The 14818-nt window shown below is 45.0% G+C and overlaps 1 long non-coding RNA gene across 1 annotated transcript in view; it reads right to left on the bottom strand.

Moving 5' to 3' along the window:
* The window catches only part of LOC139060161 (uncharacterized), a 31043-nt gene that overhangs the window by 428 nt on the left and 15797 nt on the right, over positions 1-14818 (bottom strand). The gene's annotated exons all lie outside the window — the stretch shown is intronic.

The raw sequence follows: 14818 nt of genomic DNA, 5'->3' as shown, positions 1-14818 counted from the left end.
AGCCTTTAGATTAAATATATGGTTTATTAGCGAGGATGTACACAAAATACCACCATGCAGTGTCGCGCCGCGCCGGCACTGTCGCAAGCTTCGTCAATGTATTTTTTTAATATTCCCTATTGCAGCTGTCGAGATTTTGACAGCTTCATTCGTGCTCTGTTAGTTAGCCTTGTCAATTCGTCTAGTTGGCAGTACGAGTAATGACCTCTTGTTTCGTTACTTGGGCTTGTTTTTACTACTTCAAAAGAAAGTCTTTTATAGACTGAACTACTTTTCAAAGTTTGTATATGCAAACCTCTATGGCATCTCTGAAAAAGACTCCACAGGAATTCGAGCTTGCAGCACTTTATCACCTAAACTCGGGAAAAGGAGAATGTGCAACATGCGTGATGGATGCACGTACCAGAACGTTGCCTTACCATGGCCGGTACCGGCACGGCGAAACGTGCCGCACGGTGACAGATGGCACCACCGTTCCATTACAAAAAAATCGCTACCATTTGGGCTGTCAAGCACTTGCCATCGCCTTTGATTGGCGTTGATTCAGGCAGCACAAGCGAGCATATAAGCTCCCCTTGCTCTTGCATGAACGCTCGGAGGCGTCAAATTAGTTTTATATTTCATGAATCCTTAAGGCACCCTATAGCATGCACCGTGAAAAAAATTTCCTCCCTTTACGGCAAATCTGCTGGTATTGTGTGACCGAACATTTTTCCATAAATAAGGAACGGCCATTTCCGTAGATCGGACAGCCGCAAAATGGAGACTGTAATCCAACATACGAGTTCTTTCATATCGAGAAAACGGAAGACTCTGTATGCTGAATCTGTACTACCCTGTTAAAGTACAGCTGCTTCCCGTATTTCATCTTACAAAGAATAGTCATTGTTTGGAATATTTACCATCGGGGACAAAATTGCTCAGGATGCGCGAGCGTCGACCGAAAAAGCCGCGCTAACATCTTCGTTAGGATGTGCATACGTAACCCACTGTTTAAAGCGGTCTTGAATGCAGAGACGCAATTTGGTCGACGCTTGCACTTCCAGGGCACTTTTGTCCATAATAGTACATACCCTTTAATGCAGATGTCATGAAGGCAGCTCATAGCCAAAGCAGCAGGTCACCATTGAGAAAATTGTCTTGCCAACACACTGGCATAGTTGAAAAGATAAAACACTTGGCACTTTGTGATATGAATGCATGGTGTAGTATATTTAAAAAGGTGCAAGAGGTCAGTCCAAGTCCTTCAGATCACAGAAGCAACTTTATTTTCTTCAATCACTCGTGTTGCACTTTTTGCTGGTGAAAGTTGTTTATGACCTCAAACGCCTTGCAAGGATAAACTTGCTGCTGTTTGGAGAAACAAACAGTATTCGTGAATTTCCAGCCTAAATAAAGCGGCAAAAAAGAATTATCACAGAACGCAACAAAGCAATAACTTCTGTGTTAGGAAAAAACGTACGTAGACCAACATTGTTGGAACATGGGATGTTGCTGTAGCCGACATTTCAACAAAGGCGCTTGTCATCAGGGTAGCGAATGTTTTTCTTGGCAGCGTCTTTTTTTGCATAGGTCAATGGCCCCTACCCTCATTGGCGGAGGAGAAGCTGGTGCATATAGCAAGTCAAGAGAAGCCAAAGTGATAACATAAAGGCAGGAAAGGTGTGCTTAGTAGTGGTGATCGTGATGGAGCAGGTAGGGGCGCTGCTGTCAGTTCTCGCAAAGAGTAGGGGTGAAAAACAGAAAACGATGTACACATGTAAGCAATCATTATTCCAGAAGACTTAGTCTTCCCACAAGTCAAAATAGGAACTAAGATGAACTGTTTGCATATTTGGAAAAAAGCAACGAAGAGTTAAAAAAAAAGAAATTTTGTATCAGGATGCATCTGGTTCAGATCAGCGTAAATTGTAAATGAAGGCACATTATGAATACACATTTTGTTGAAAGCCGATGAAGGAAAAATACATTTACCAAAGATTAAAAGATAAGAACATCAAAATTAAACTGGGTATGACCATAAAACAATAAGAACAGCCTGAGAGAAAAAAAAGGCATAGGCAATATGATAACGAGGTGCAAGATTGCGAAACATTGAGCGCTGTTTATATTTATGACGCTGTTGGTGGCTTCAAGGTTCTGTCTTCCTATGTAACCTTTGTCTTACTTGAACAAGGAAATGGGTCATTTGTAAACAAGTCTAAGTTTAAATGCTGTTCAAAGCTTCAGCGTTTTTATAATGGAAGGAAATGTCATGGGCAGTTCTCCTGGGTGGGCATTCATTCAGCAGTAATCGCCACAGGTGTAAGCTCAAAGTTTAATGGTCTAAATGGACCTTAGCTCCTGGTAAATAATTAGCTGCTCTTTTTTTCAACACAGATGCGTACATATTTTATATGTTACCAGGAGCGCTAGCAAACTACATTATACTTGTCACAACCAAAGTGAAGTCTGGTAACAATGAGTGAAAGGAACAAACAGCATTCCACAATACTGAGTCAAGTCATCTGGAAAAGTTGCTAAAATTCGTGTACCCCTCCTTCGCCCCACCATACAAACAATTATACACCACAGTGACTCCCATGGTGTCGATCATGCTATTATAACACTAGGCATCAAGGGAGGAGAATTAAGGGATCAGAGGGAACAATTCCTTTGGTTCATCAAATGTGCTTTACATTTACACTACATTCCAACTAACAAAGGACCAGGCGGTTTGTGAGATGGTGACCGATGCACACGAGAGCTCACAACATTCTCTGCAACAGAACATTGCCGATGAGGTGTTACTGCAAGCTGCTGCCAGTTTACCGGCAAAAAGCTGTAATACATTTAGGACAAGTTAAAACTCTCTAATGAATTTATCTCATATGACTCAATCACAGTGCAATATTTTGCAAATAAGTGAAGTGCTATATGCCTTCCCATACAATGAAACGCCTTTCAAGAATCTGAATTCCCACCTGGGGCGTGACGAGGTTAAATGTGTGTTCTGTGCACTAGTGCACCTGCATAGCCTAAAGCTGTGGAGGGTGCATTTAGTATCAGTTGTGAAGGTTTCTCATTTAAACTGCACACAGTATTAATCTTCATGCAGTCTCGCAAAATACAAAACCCCCCTTTTTGTTGTTGAAAGGTAATAACACGTAGGGCCATAACATGTACACTATAATCTTCATTCCCAAAGAATGAAAGCGAAAGCACCACACGAAGTGTTATGTGCCTTCTGTCTGACATTTGCTGCCAAAAATTGTTAGTGTGGGATGCTGCGGTCGGCAGAGGAACTGATTTCTGGAGCAATATAAAGTATTAAGTACTGTGATCTCAGTTCTTTCACTGCTGTTTAAGCATCATCGGGTCTTATAGTAAAAAAAAAATGAGGAATAAATACAACATGTCTATTTCACGTCGCAACCCTCATGAGGTATTTAATAGTCAGAATTATAAAGAACTCCAGATTTAGAGCGGAAGATAGATTTGATTCTACTGAAAGAATGACACCATATGCCAACGATTCTTGCATTTGTTGCTATATTTATTTTTATTTATTTCAGTTGGAATGTGTATGCATTGTCGGCGACATCGCTTGACATGTCTTAAATTTACAGTTTTCCCAATTTAGGCAAATTCGAATTCGCATATAACGTTGTCGATGATATCAAGAATTTTCTTAGCAGGAGTATCTTTAATATTTGCAAGATACGAGGCTATTGAATGCATATTGAAGCCTGGTGTGCATGCCACACTTTAATCTCATCAGCAAGTTTCCGGAAATCATCTGCAAGGTTTCCTATGATGAATGTAAATGACGGTGAGCACGCGGGATCAACGTCGTTCCCGCCTCCTACTTGACCATCACCAGCTACGTCGCTATCACCTTCGGTTGTCGTTGTGCAACCCATGGATCCTGGAACTTTATGCGGGACAGATAGCGCCGACGTTGAAAAGTGGGGGCTATGTACGAACGGGTGAGTGGAATCAACAGATCGGACCCTACACTGACGCCAGCTAGCCTGTTGTTCCACCTAAGTGGCACGGCAAAGGTGTGATACGAAAACCGCGAAGAGGAGCTAACGAGCAGGGACCAATGCAAAGAGAAGTTGAGAGTTGTTTGGATAACGCACCTTCTCACTTAAAAAAACTTGCTTATATCACGCTGATCCGCCCAAAAATTGAATATGCTTCTGCTGGACCCCGATCAAGCATACATAATCAACAACATTGAATCTTTGCAAAACCGTGCTTCATCTTTTCCGATTATTCACGCTTCACCAGCGTCACATCGTTAAAGCAATGTGCCGAGTTGGAATCACTATCACGTCGACGCCAGTTTGCTCGCCTAACCTTATTTCATAAACTTTATCACCATTCCACGCTTCACGAAGACTTCTTTTCACCACCCCCTGCAGTTTTCCCGCGCCGTGACCACGCTAACAAAGTAAAACGCATAGTGTGCCGCTCGTCGCTCTACTCAAAATCATTTATTCCTCGCACAATAATAGAATGGAATAACCTGCTATCACGCATAGCTACTGAAGGTAACCTACCATCTTTCCAAACTTTCTTGCAAGAAAACGGTTAGTGGTAGCAGATTAGATGTTACTTATGCCTGTATGCACATATTAACAAATTATGTAAATTGTTCTTGTGTTTTCATGACTAAGTGCATTTACCGCTTGTTCATATCTATTTATTTTATGTTCCTTGTGTGTATGTTTCTTTTATGTAGTTTTATTTCTTGAGTATATTTCATGTTTGTACCCCCCCCCCTATGTAATACCCTCATGTGAGGGCCCTTAGGGGTAATGTAAATAAATAAATAAACCAGCCGGCCGTAAAATTGCCGCAAAGCAGTAACTGGCCTCCCGTGCCAGATCCCCCACGGAGTCCTGTGTCCCGTACATCCAGGACGTGCTGGCACTTTGTCGTAAAGCTGATCACGACATGACAGAAGCTGAGAAGGTCGGGCACGTGCTTAAGGGCATTGCTGACGATGCGTTAATTCTGCTAATGTGCAAAGGCTGCTCTACAGTAGATGCTGTCATTAAAGAGTGCCGACTATTCGAGCAGGCCAAAAGCCGACGCGACATGCAACGAATCGCCAGACTTTCCAATACTGCCGCCACGTCGACGTGTGAAGATCAACCCACACATCAGCATCAGACGACGTGGTGCGAATCGTTCGACGTGAACTGGATGCGATGGCGCCCGCAGCTTTCTGTTCGCGTAGCCCTGATGCTGCCATATTTTAGTTCCCCTCGTACCAGCTATCGTTCGCCAAGAACTTGAAAACATTGGTTTGCAGTCTGTGTGTGCTGTCGCCAATCCCAGAGCAAACGAACGCCCTTCTACTGTTTTCGCTCCACCCCGACGCTTCTCTCCGCGTTCTCGCAACCCCACTCAGTGGAGAACTGCGGACGACCAGCCGATATGTTTCACCTACCGCCGCATTGGTCATGTCGCCCGATACTGTCGCAACTCGTGGCCCTCAACACCTCGCACGCCGATCAACCTGAGTCATTTTGATGGAAACGCCCGCAATGTTTCGCCCTCCACCGACTCTAACAGCGCCGACAACTCTGCTCGCAACACGTAGTACAGCCACTCACCATCGCCGCACGGGCACCAGTCTCATTCACCGCAAACTACGTCGCCCATCATTCCGTTCGCCGCAGCCACGTCGCCATTCGTCCCCTGTGGCTTTTGGCCGCACCCTTTCGGAAAACTAGGAAATGAAGCCCTCTGAGGTGGTGCTGCATTGCCGACTACTGCAGCAAATCCTCTGTGTGTGCCCACAAGGAGAAGTGTAACTGACGTTAAAATAGACAGCGTACTCGTCGACACTGGAGCCCACGTATCTATGATGAGTGCTAGCCTACGCAGACGTTTAAAAAAGGTCCTCATCCCAGCAGCTGCCCGAGTGCTTCGTGTCGCCGACGGCGGCGTGCTAGTTGTACTTGGAATGTGTACTGCCCGTTTAAGTATAGCCGGCCACCCTAGTTCTGTTCACTTTGCTGTGATCGACAAATGCCCTCATGACGTTACTCTTGGATGGTACTTTTTATCCCATCATTCCGCTCTCATCAACTGCGCAACCGCCTTTCTTCAGTTGGAACTGCCTCAAGTTGCCGATGCTCCAAGCACCGCTCCACCACACTTGTGTTCGCTTCACGATGTGTGTCTGTCACCTGAAGCAGTCACTTACGTCTCTTCGACCGCAGAGCCACAGATTCCTAACAGTGAATATGTCCTTCGCCCCATCATCGTGCTTTTGAACCGGAACATTGCTCTTCCGCATACGCTGGTGATGATTACTAATAAGAGCGTCGTTCTTCCGCTTCTAAATTTCAGCCTGTGCCCTCAAGTGTTTCCAGCCGGCATGTTCTTGGCCAACATTTCTAATACTTCCCAATTTGACATTGAAAGTCTGGATGCCGATAGTGGTTTCTTAGCGCCAATTGCAGCTCACACCTCTGGTTCCCTAACGGATGACTTCGCGATGATCGCACCTAACCTCACCTCTGCGCAGGGCACAGACATACGTCTCCTCCTCGAATCGTACCGCGACATCTTTGATTTTGGTGACAGGCCTTTAGCACAAACATCTGTTCTTCACCACCGTATCAACACTGCAAACACGAATCCTATTCGTCGGCGTCCCTATTGTGAATCGCATGCTGGTGGTGGTGGTGATAAACTTTATTGAAAGGGGGAAGGGTAAAGAGGGACGTGGCTGAGTGTTAGGGCTCAAGTAAGGCCCTGGGCCTGCTTGGCCTTTTCCGCCCAGTCCACCAGTTCAAGTTGTCGGTCGACGTCCCCGGAACTGAGCCAGGCTGTCCAGTCAGTCTCGCTGCTGACAGGGGGATGAGAGAAAGGGAGCGAGGTGCATTCCCACATTATGTGTGTGAGTGTTCCTGTTTCTGAACAGAGCCTACATTTGTCGCTTTCCCTGCCCCCTGTGATTTTGTTAATGTATTTTGGGTGTGGGTATGTATTTGTCTGAAGTCGCCGAAACGCGAGCGCTTGCGTTTAGTCGAGTTGCTTGGCCGGTGGTGGGAGCGCGCGACGCCTCAAGCAATACCGATGGGCTATTTCATAATAAGTCTCGCAGGGTTCCTTGTGTCTCTCCTCCTCATGTCGAGTCATCCAATCAGAAGTGGACAAAATGCTCCGCAATGGTGTCACCGAGCCATCAGCCAGTCCTTGGGCTTTGCCTGTCGTCTATGTGAAAAGGAAAGCTGGTACCTGGCGTTTTTGCGTCGGTTATCACCACTTAAACAAGATTACGCGAAAAGACGTCTACGCACTCCCACGCATCGATGATGCCTTGGATTTGGATCACGCACGGAGCTAAATACATCTCGTCCATCAATCTTTGATCCGGCTGGAGCAGATTTCAGTTGATGAAATGGACCGCGAGAAGACGGTCTTCATCACGCCGGATGGTTTATATCAGTTCCAAGTGATGCACTTTGGCCTGTGCAATGCTCCTGCGACATTTGAACGTATGATGGACTCTCTTCTGAAAGGCTACAAATGGACCGCTTGTCTCTGTTACCTTGACGACGTTAATGTTTTTTCTCCCACGGCCGGCAGCCACCTTACCCGACTCGCTGCCATTCTTGCGGTCTTCCGAAAAGCCGGCCTCCAACTGAACTGCACGAAGTGTCAATTCGGGCGCCGTCAGATTACCGTGTTGGGACACCTCGTTGACGCATCTGGTGTCCAACCAGATCCGGAAAATGCTTGCGCCCCAGGCAGTTTCCCTGTGCCACGTTCTGCTTCTAACGTGCGCTGCTTCGAAGGCCTGTGTCCTTGCTTTCGCTGTTTTGTCAAAAACTTCGCCGACGTTGCTCAGCCTTTGACAGATCTTCTAAAGAAGAACGCGCCATTCTCTAAGGGCCTGGAACAGGCTCACGCGTTCACCACTCTCATCGGGTTTCTGACCACCCCTACCGCACTTGCCTACTTTCATCCATCTGCACCGACCGCAGTCCACACTGACGCAAGCGGCCACGGCATCGGCGCTGTTCTCGCACTACCACAGAATGGTACCGAGTGCGAGATAGCTTACGCCAGCCGCCTGCTATCACCTGCCGAGAGAAATTACGCCATCGCCGAGCGGGAGTGCTTGGCTTTAGTTTGGGTTGTCGCCAAGTTCCGGCCATACTTGTACGGCCGCACGTTTTAGGTCATTACAGACCATGACGCAGTTTTCTGGTTGTCTTCCCTCCAGGACCCGAAGAAGAAGTCGTCTACGACCTGCTCCGCTCTTGTGCCACTGAGCGCAAGCTGTCCACCGCTTACCACCCACAAACGAACGGTCTAACGGAACGTCTCAACCGAACAATCACAGAGATGCTGTCGATGTATGTCTCCAACGGTTACCGCGACTGGGATGCCACGCTGGCCTACGTGACGTTCGCGTACGACTCGTCCCGACGTGACACCGCAGGATATTCACCCTTTTATATTTTGTATGGTCGCGACCCCACATTGCTGTTTGACACGTGTTGCAACTTAGTACGCTCGTGAAATCATCGATCGCGCTCACATGGTACGTCAAGTCGCGCGATGTCGTTTATTAGCCTCGCAGTATGTAAAAAAATAGGGCGTTATGACCGGTGCCATCGCAATGCTAGGTTCGCGCCTGGCGCTTGGATGCGCCTTTGGTCACGATGTCTCGGGTTGGCCTTTCCCAGAAGCTTCTCTCTCGCTACACAGGGCCTTATTAAGTCCTACGTCAAGTTAACGACCTAAATTACGAGATTTCGCCGATACAGTTTGATGCTTCCTCAAGTCCGACACCTGTTGATGTCGTGCACTTTTCGCGGCTGAAGCCATACTTCGCTCGCAATTCTTCGCCTACCATGCACCGAAACGGCGCTTCACCACCCGGGAGCCCTATTACGGAAGGATCAAAGAAGAGAGGAAGAAGAAGATCGCCGGGACGCTGGCAGCTGCTTGTTGTTGGTGGTCAGCCATCTTAACTACTCTGACTCATTTTGTATATATATTGTAAATACACTCTTTCTATACTCCCAACATTCCCGTAACAATACCGTCTACTTATTTGACGTTTTTTGATAATGCTAAAGAAATAATTTCACACTTAAGCTGCATTGAGCTTGAGCGAGTTCTATGTTTGAAGGTGTTGATTCTTTTTCCCTTTGCCATCTTTCACCCACCTGGTTAGCTAAGTAAGTAGAAAAGCTGCAGGAGAAAGGTGGCGGCACCGAATTAAACTTGTGCCCCAGGGGACCTTTTCACGGTCACTGGAGAAACTGATTGTGGGCTTGGCTTCTGCAGTCAACTGCTGTGGCCTCGGCATCTTTCTTGAGGACCATGGCCATGTCTAAGAAACCTTGCCTCCGCAGGCTGCATAAGAAGGAAAATTTTCTGAGCTAAGTCTTTTTCTTAAAAGATCCCATTTAAGTTGTACTCGTAGCTTTGCGACACAAAATTGCCGCGTGACTGGCAACTCGATGCACTGTACCTATTTTCGCGGCCTGCATTCTTGGAAAAACACTTTTATGTAGTACACAAGGAGCAACAGAAAGCTGTATCGGGAGGCTTTCATGTTGCTCTACAATTTTCTCATTGACACTTTTCATATGATTGTTTGAGAAACATATTAACTAATCAAGAGTAATTATGTAATTAGGCAAAATGCAAAAAAATAATCTGAGTATCTCCAAGCGACGGCGAACAACATTACCTTGATACTGTCTAGTTACACACCATTTACATATTTCTAAATCTTGGCGGATGGTAGTTGGGACACCGTGTACATCAAAAAACAATATTACAATTTTCATAATCATGTTGTGCATGTTTTTGGAGGCTATGGCTGCTTCAAGTGATTCTTTCAGTAAGGTGCAAGCAGTTTTGAAGTTAAATTGTTTTGCAGCAAGGGCGTGCAATCTAGAGATTCAAGCAGCAGGTCAAGTTGTCTTCACTGTTCAGATGTTTAACTAAAAGCTGTAGAAAAAGAAAACAGGACACAACACCTAATAAACAATCCAAAATTTGAAAATCTCAACTGAACAAGAAAACAGTTTTTGAAAATGCAACAATAAGCCGCCAGCTTATGTGGAGTACACCCTTACTATGTACTCCAAGTCAAGAAGTTCTTACCGCAATGCTTGGGCACCATATGCACCTAACAATAAACAACTTTCAGCAGAGCATTAACACCACTTAATGAATTCGGCTCTGAAGATTCTCTATCTTAAATCCTCATCAACTTATTCTGGCATTTAATGTGTTAACCTCATTCGTATTCTGAAAAGCTGTCTCTCAGAAAGCAAGCTCGCAGTCACAATTTCTCAAAAGGCAACATCAGATTAAGTCACAAGATAGGATTGACCGGCTGATGAAGTGGATAGTGCATGGCAAACATCACGAACACTCTTACAAGTTTACCAGTGGGGGCTCACTCACGCGGCCATGAAATTATGTGATGTAGACACATGATATATTGAAGCTGTTTTCGTGAAGTGTTTCATGCTTCCAAGGCTAATCCAGTTGTGAAAGGTGTCTCCACTACACAAATAAGCGATAAGAATAAAAAAGAACATCAACATGCTAACAATACGCTGGCCATTTGCAAGCAACCAGCAGTCTTCTTGGCTCTTAGCTTGCCTCGTGCAAATCTACTATGCCAAAGTACTTGCTTTGCCCAGTACCAGCCAATTTAAAATGCAATGTGTTCAAACCCTTTTCCTTTGTTTTTCTACTTTGGAAACAGTTTACCATGTGTTCAGTTGGCGTCGAGAAAGGGGACACTAAACACTGTGCCCCACTGATTTCTAATATGTTTTTGGGTGCCGCTAGCCGCGTCGGATGCAGGTGAAGCCAGTGGAAATGCAGTGCCGTGCAGTAGCTTGTCCTAAAAGCAAGGCGTATGGTGCACTAACTTGTGTGTGTTATCAGATAACATTGCTGCCGTAAAAATTTTTCTTTGTGGTTTTCGACATTTTAGGAGATGTCTCTACATGTCTGGTAAAGGCTTTTGTGACAATCTGAACCCGTATACGATCGTCGAATCAAGGGCGCTTGACGTGCTATCCACCTCTTGTAGTATAGATCAGTGGTGCGGGCCCTTTATATTGGTTTTCCTTTCTGGTCGGAACCTTGTCAACAGCTCACACCTCACTTTTTGAACCTACAACATGTGCAGAGAAAGTCACATCACTGTGCATTGATTCCATGGCTTTATTTTTGTAAGCGAACCACCTACACATTCTAACAAATAATTAAAAATACAGTTGGCACATGTTTACTACTATATATAGAAAGGCTAGCTGCTAGACGTGTGAAGCATGTTAGCAGCCCTCTTGCAGAATGCAAGAATAGAAGCATGCACTGGAAAGCTACACTACAATTTAAATTTACGTGGCACTGTATGAGCATACAGTATGGTTACTGTATGCCCTAGCCATGTGTCAAGTAAAAGTTAATTGTTAAGCGCTTATGGTGTAATTCTACTTATTCAGAGTTATCAAACTGCACAATCAATGTTCTAAGGTTACACATTGTTGGCTTTTGATTGCTTATGTGATTCGTTTCCTACTTACACATGCAGTAATCCCATTGCAATAAGAAAAATGAGTTAGAAAAAGAAATGCCATGATAATTTTCCACATTTGCTGAGGGCAGGAGCAATGGCCAACAGCACGTGATTGAAGCCACATAAATGTTGTTTTCACACTGCTTAATTGTTCAGCAAGTAATAAAGAGGCACGCTGTGCTCATCTGCATGACCAATGCAATCTGTCCACTTGAGACTGGACTGAGGGTCTGCTTGGTACTGTTCGGCAGTTCAGCTTTAGTTTCCTGTTTTACAGAATTGTTTAGGTACTAGTAGCTTACTTTGCGATAAAATGGAACGTGGAGCACTGGTCATCTGCACATAAATAATGCGACTGCAAATACAACACAAGGAGAGGACTATGGGTCTCTCAGAAAAAGAACATATATCTTACGATTATACTGTGATGTGATGCCCCAATTAAACAGAAAGAAACTCATAGAAATGGACGGCGCTTGCATGCCACCAAGGTTATTGGACAGGCAGTACTTCAGGAGTGCCTGCGACACATTCAAGCAAGGCAAAGCCGTGTTTCCTCGTGTGTATTTGAACACAGCTCCACACGCGGTAGCGATTCCAGTATTGCTGCCCAGTGATTTAACTCACCGCAGTTTAAAGTGTCAGAAAATATACAGAAAACTGCATTATGGTCTTGTCGCAAACAAGAATATAACATGAAGTGCTTTCCAAGGCCGGAAACTGTCGAAAAAAAATCTTGTGTTATATTTGTGGAAATCGGTAAGCTGCATGACATGTTTCACATGATAAATTTTCATGATACATCAGTGTGCAGGGTTTTATAGGCAAAGTCAAATACATTTAGTGCAAATATCACGTTATGATGGTACGCCATGATGGTTATCTCTAATAATATAACAGATGTGGCCTTATTGTTACAACAAAAGTTGACATTATTTAATCAGAGGCCTGTAAATTTTAGCATGCAGGGGCACCACTTGGTTAAACAACAGCAATGCAATGCCCATGTATACAATTATTACCCATGCATTTCGGCCATTGTTAAAAAGAAATCAAGTTCCCCATCTAAGTCTGCCTCATACAAGATTAGAAATAAAGCATAAATTTTATACAGTCACCCTAACAGGAACACCTAATTTGAACTTCACAATAAATAAGATCTCTGTTGATGCCCGCCTCCTAAAACGCTAAACCTTGCTGCGTCAACAAATGAAATCAATAAATGAAATGTTTGCAGAGAAATTAAAGTGGTACCACTTAACTCTAAAGCTATTCAGGACTGCAGCATTGTAGAACACACCTACAAATATCGCATTTCATGTGTAACAGCTTAATTGGTTTGCTTGCACAACTTACCAAGTTCAAATTAAAGTTACTTCTTTGTTTAGCATTTCTGCCCGCTAGATCACAATCGAATGACATCAATATAAGAACATATTAACTCAGAAAGCCTAATTTGGCTTATATATTAACGCCTTCGCATACTGCCACAGGTACACTTTGTCAGATGTATTGCAATAATCAAGGGGTGCTTGTCCACCAGCACTCCAATGTCACCAACAGTGATCACCTACACAGCTAAGTAAATGGTCATGATTCAGGCAGCAAAAAGCTGAGAGGAAAGAACCACTCACTTTGAGAGCAACAATACTGCCATAACTTGAGAGATGGACCCATTGCAGGCAGCAGACCTCTTCTCAGCCCCAGCAGGACAAAAGAAACTAGTCTTTCAGTAACAGAAAATGAATAATTAGTAATGATAAGTTACCTAGTTCCTGCTAAGTATCAATACAATCTCATTTCCATGCATATCTACTCTCTGCTTTAGTAATACAACTGAATTATTCATAAAATACAGTGTATGATGGCTGCATTCATTTCGCTTGTATGTCTACACTTTTTTTTCCAAGTGATACAACATTTACAGCTTGCTTGCTTACACGAATGCCTTGACTGTCCGAACATCATTCAAAGCAAAACGTCTTGCGGCACCGCAAGCAAATGCACCAAGAAAACACACAGCAGGGCAGCCAGAGAAGATCACTGCTTTTTTGTCACTACTATAAAAACATGCACGCAAGCAAGAAAGTAACGATTACATGTAGAGAGCCGCTGCTATTATCTTGAACGTTCAGTTCCGTATTCTAACAGAAGTTCTTGCCGTATCGGACACAGTATGCTCCCAAGCCGGTACAAGCATCTATACAAGTGCGCAACTAAATAGAGTTTTATTCTATGCTTTCAGCGCAACTGTGCAAGAGCTTAGAAGTGTCACACGGAACATTGCGACCGCGATCGAGCCGATCACGCTATCATCGAAATCGATCTAGAAATCTCGATATAATCGAAATCGACGCCCAATTAGGGCGTCATTGTTGCGGTAAGACGCTGCTTACTGGCCGTTTGAAACAATATCTCTGTTCGCGACGTCGGCTTACCACACATCATTTTAACACCTATGTTATGCAAACGAAATAAAATTAAAATGGGCTGACCTCATGACCAAGTTACCAGCGCGCGTCGACTGTTGAACCTCCGCTAAGAACAGGTTATCGCGTTTCCAAGCACATACGTGCACCCGAACACAGGACAACACCTTCAATGCCACAACGTGCTGAGTTTCGCAGACGAAGTGAAACATATTCAGTGCAAATATCCCCGCGCTGTGACGGCACATGACGAGCACACAGGCGTACACCACACAATGGGCCTCTTCGATTTTCGGAGTTCTGGCAGCCCGCTGGGAGCCAGACGGCAGCCAGCGAGTTCCGGTTCTGACAGGAAGTCACGTGGGCTGGGATCCCAAGACAACCCAAACCTGCCCGAAGTTCGCAAAAGCGAACGCCGGTACAGCTGGCCAAATGTAAACATGCTACCAGCATGGCAGCGCCCGTCGAGGCCGACGCGCGCTCGGCGTAGTCGGCCCATTTATGCGTTCCCAGCTTGAAAATATATAGTTGCATTCAGGAATATGATCACTTTCGCGCGACTCGGCGCAGGACGCGTACTCGGCCAACCTCGCCTTGCGCAGCGCAACAGATGGCCTCCGACGAGGCGGATGACAAGACGCGAAATCGTGATTGTATACTCGAAAGCAATAGCTGGAGGATCCCTGCTCGCAGCGATCACGTCGACCACCGGCGACATTGATGAGTTGGCGTTGTATCATCACAAGACATGAAAAAGCAGGTTATCGGGTACGTCTCATACGCATAAAATTTCGCGCCGACCTGCTCGGGCTTCGAT

This window comes from Dermacentor albipictus, chromosome 1 (assembly GCF_038994185.2).
Source record: "Dermacentor albipictus isolate Rhodes 1998 colony chromosome 1, USDA_Dalb.pri_finalv2, whole genome shotgun sequence".
Lineage (NCBI taxonomy): Eukaryota > Metazoa > Arthropoda > Arachnida > Ixodida > Ixodidae > Dermacentor > Dermacentor albipictus.
This window is presented reverse-complemented; position numbering and strand designations above follow the sequence as displayed.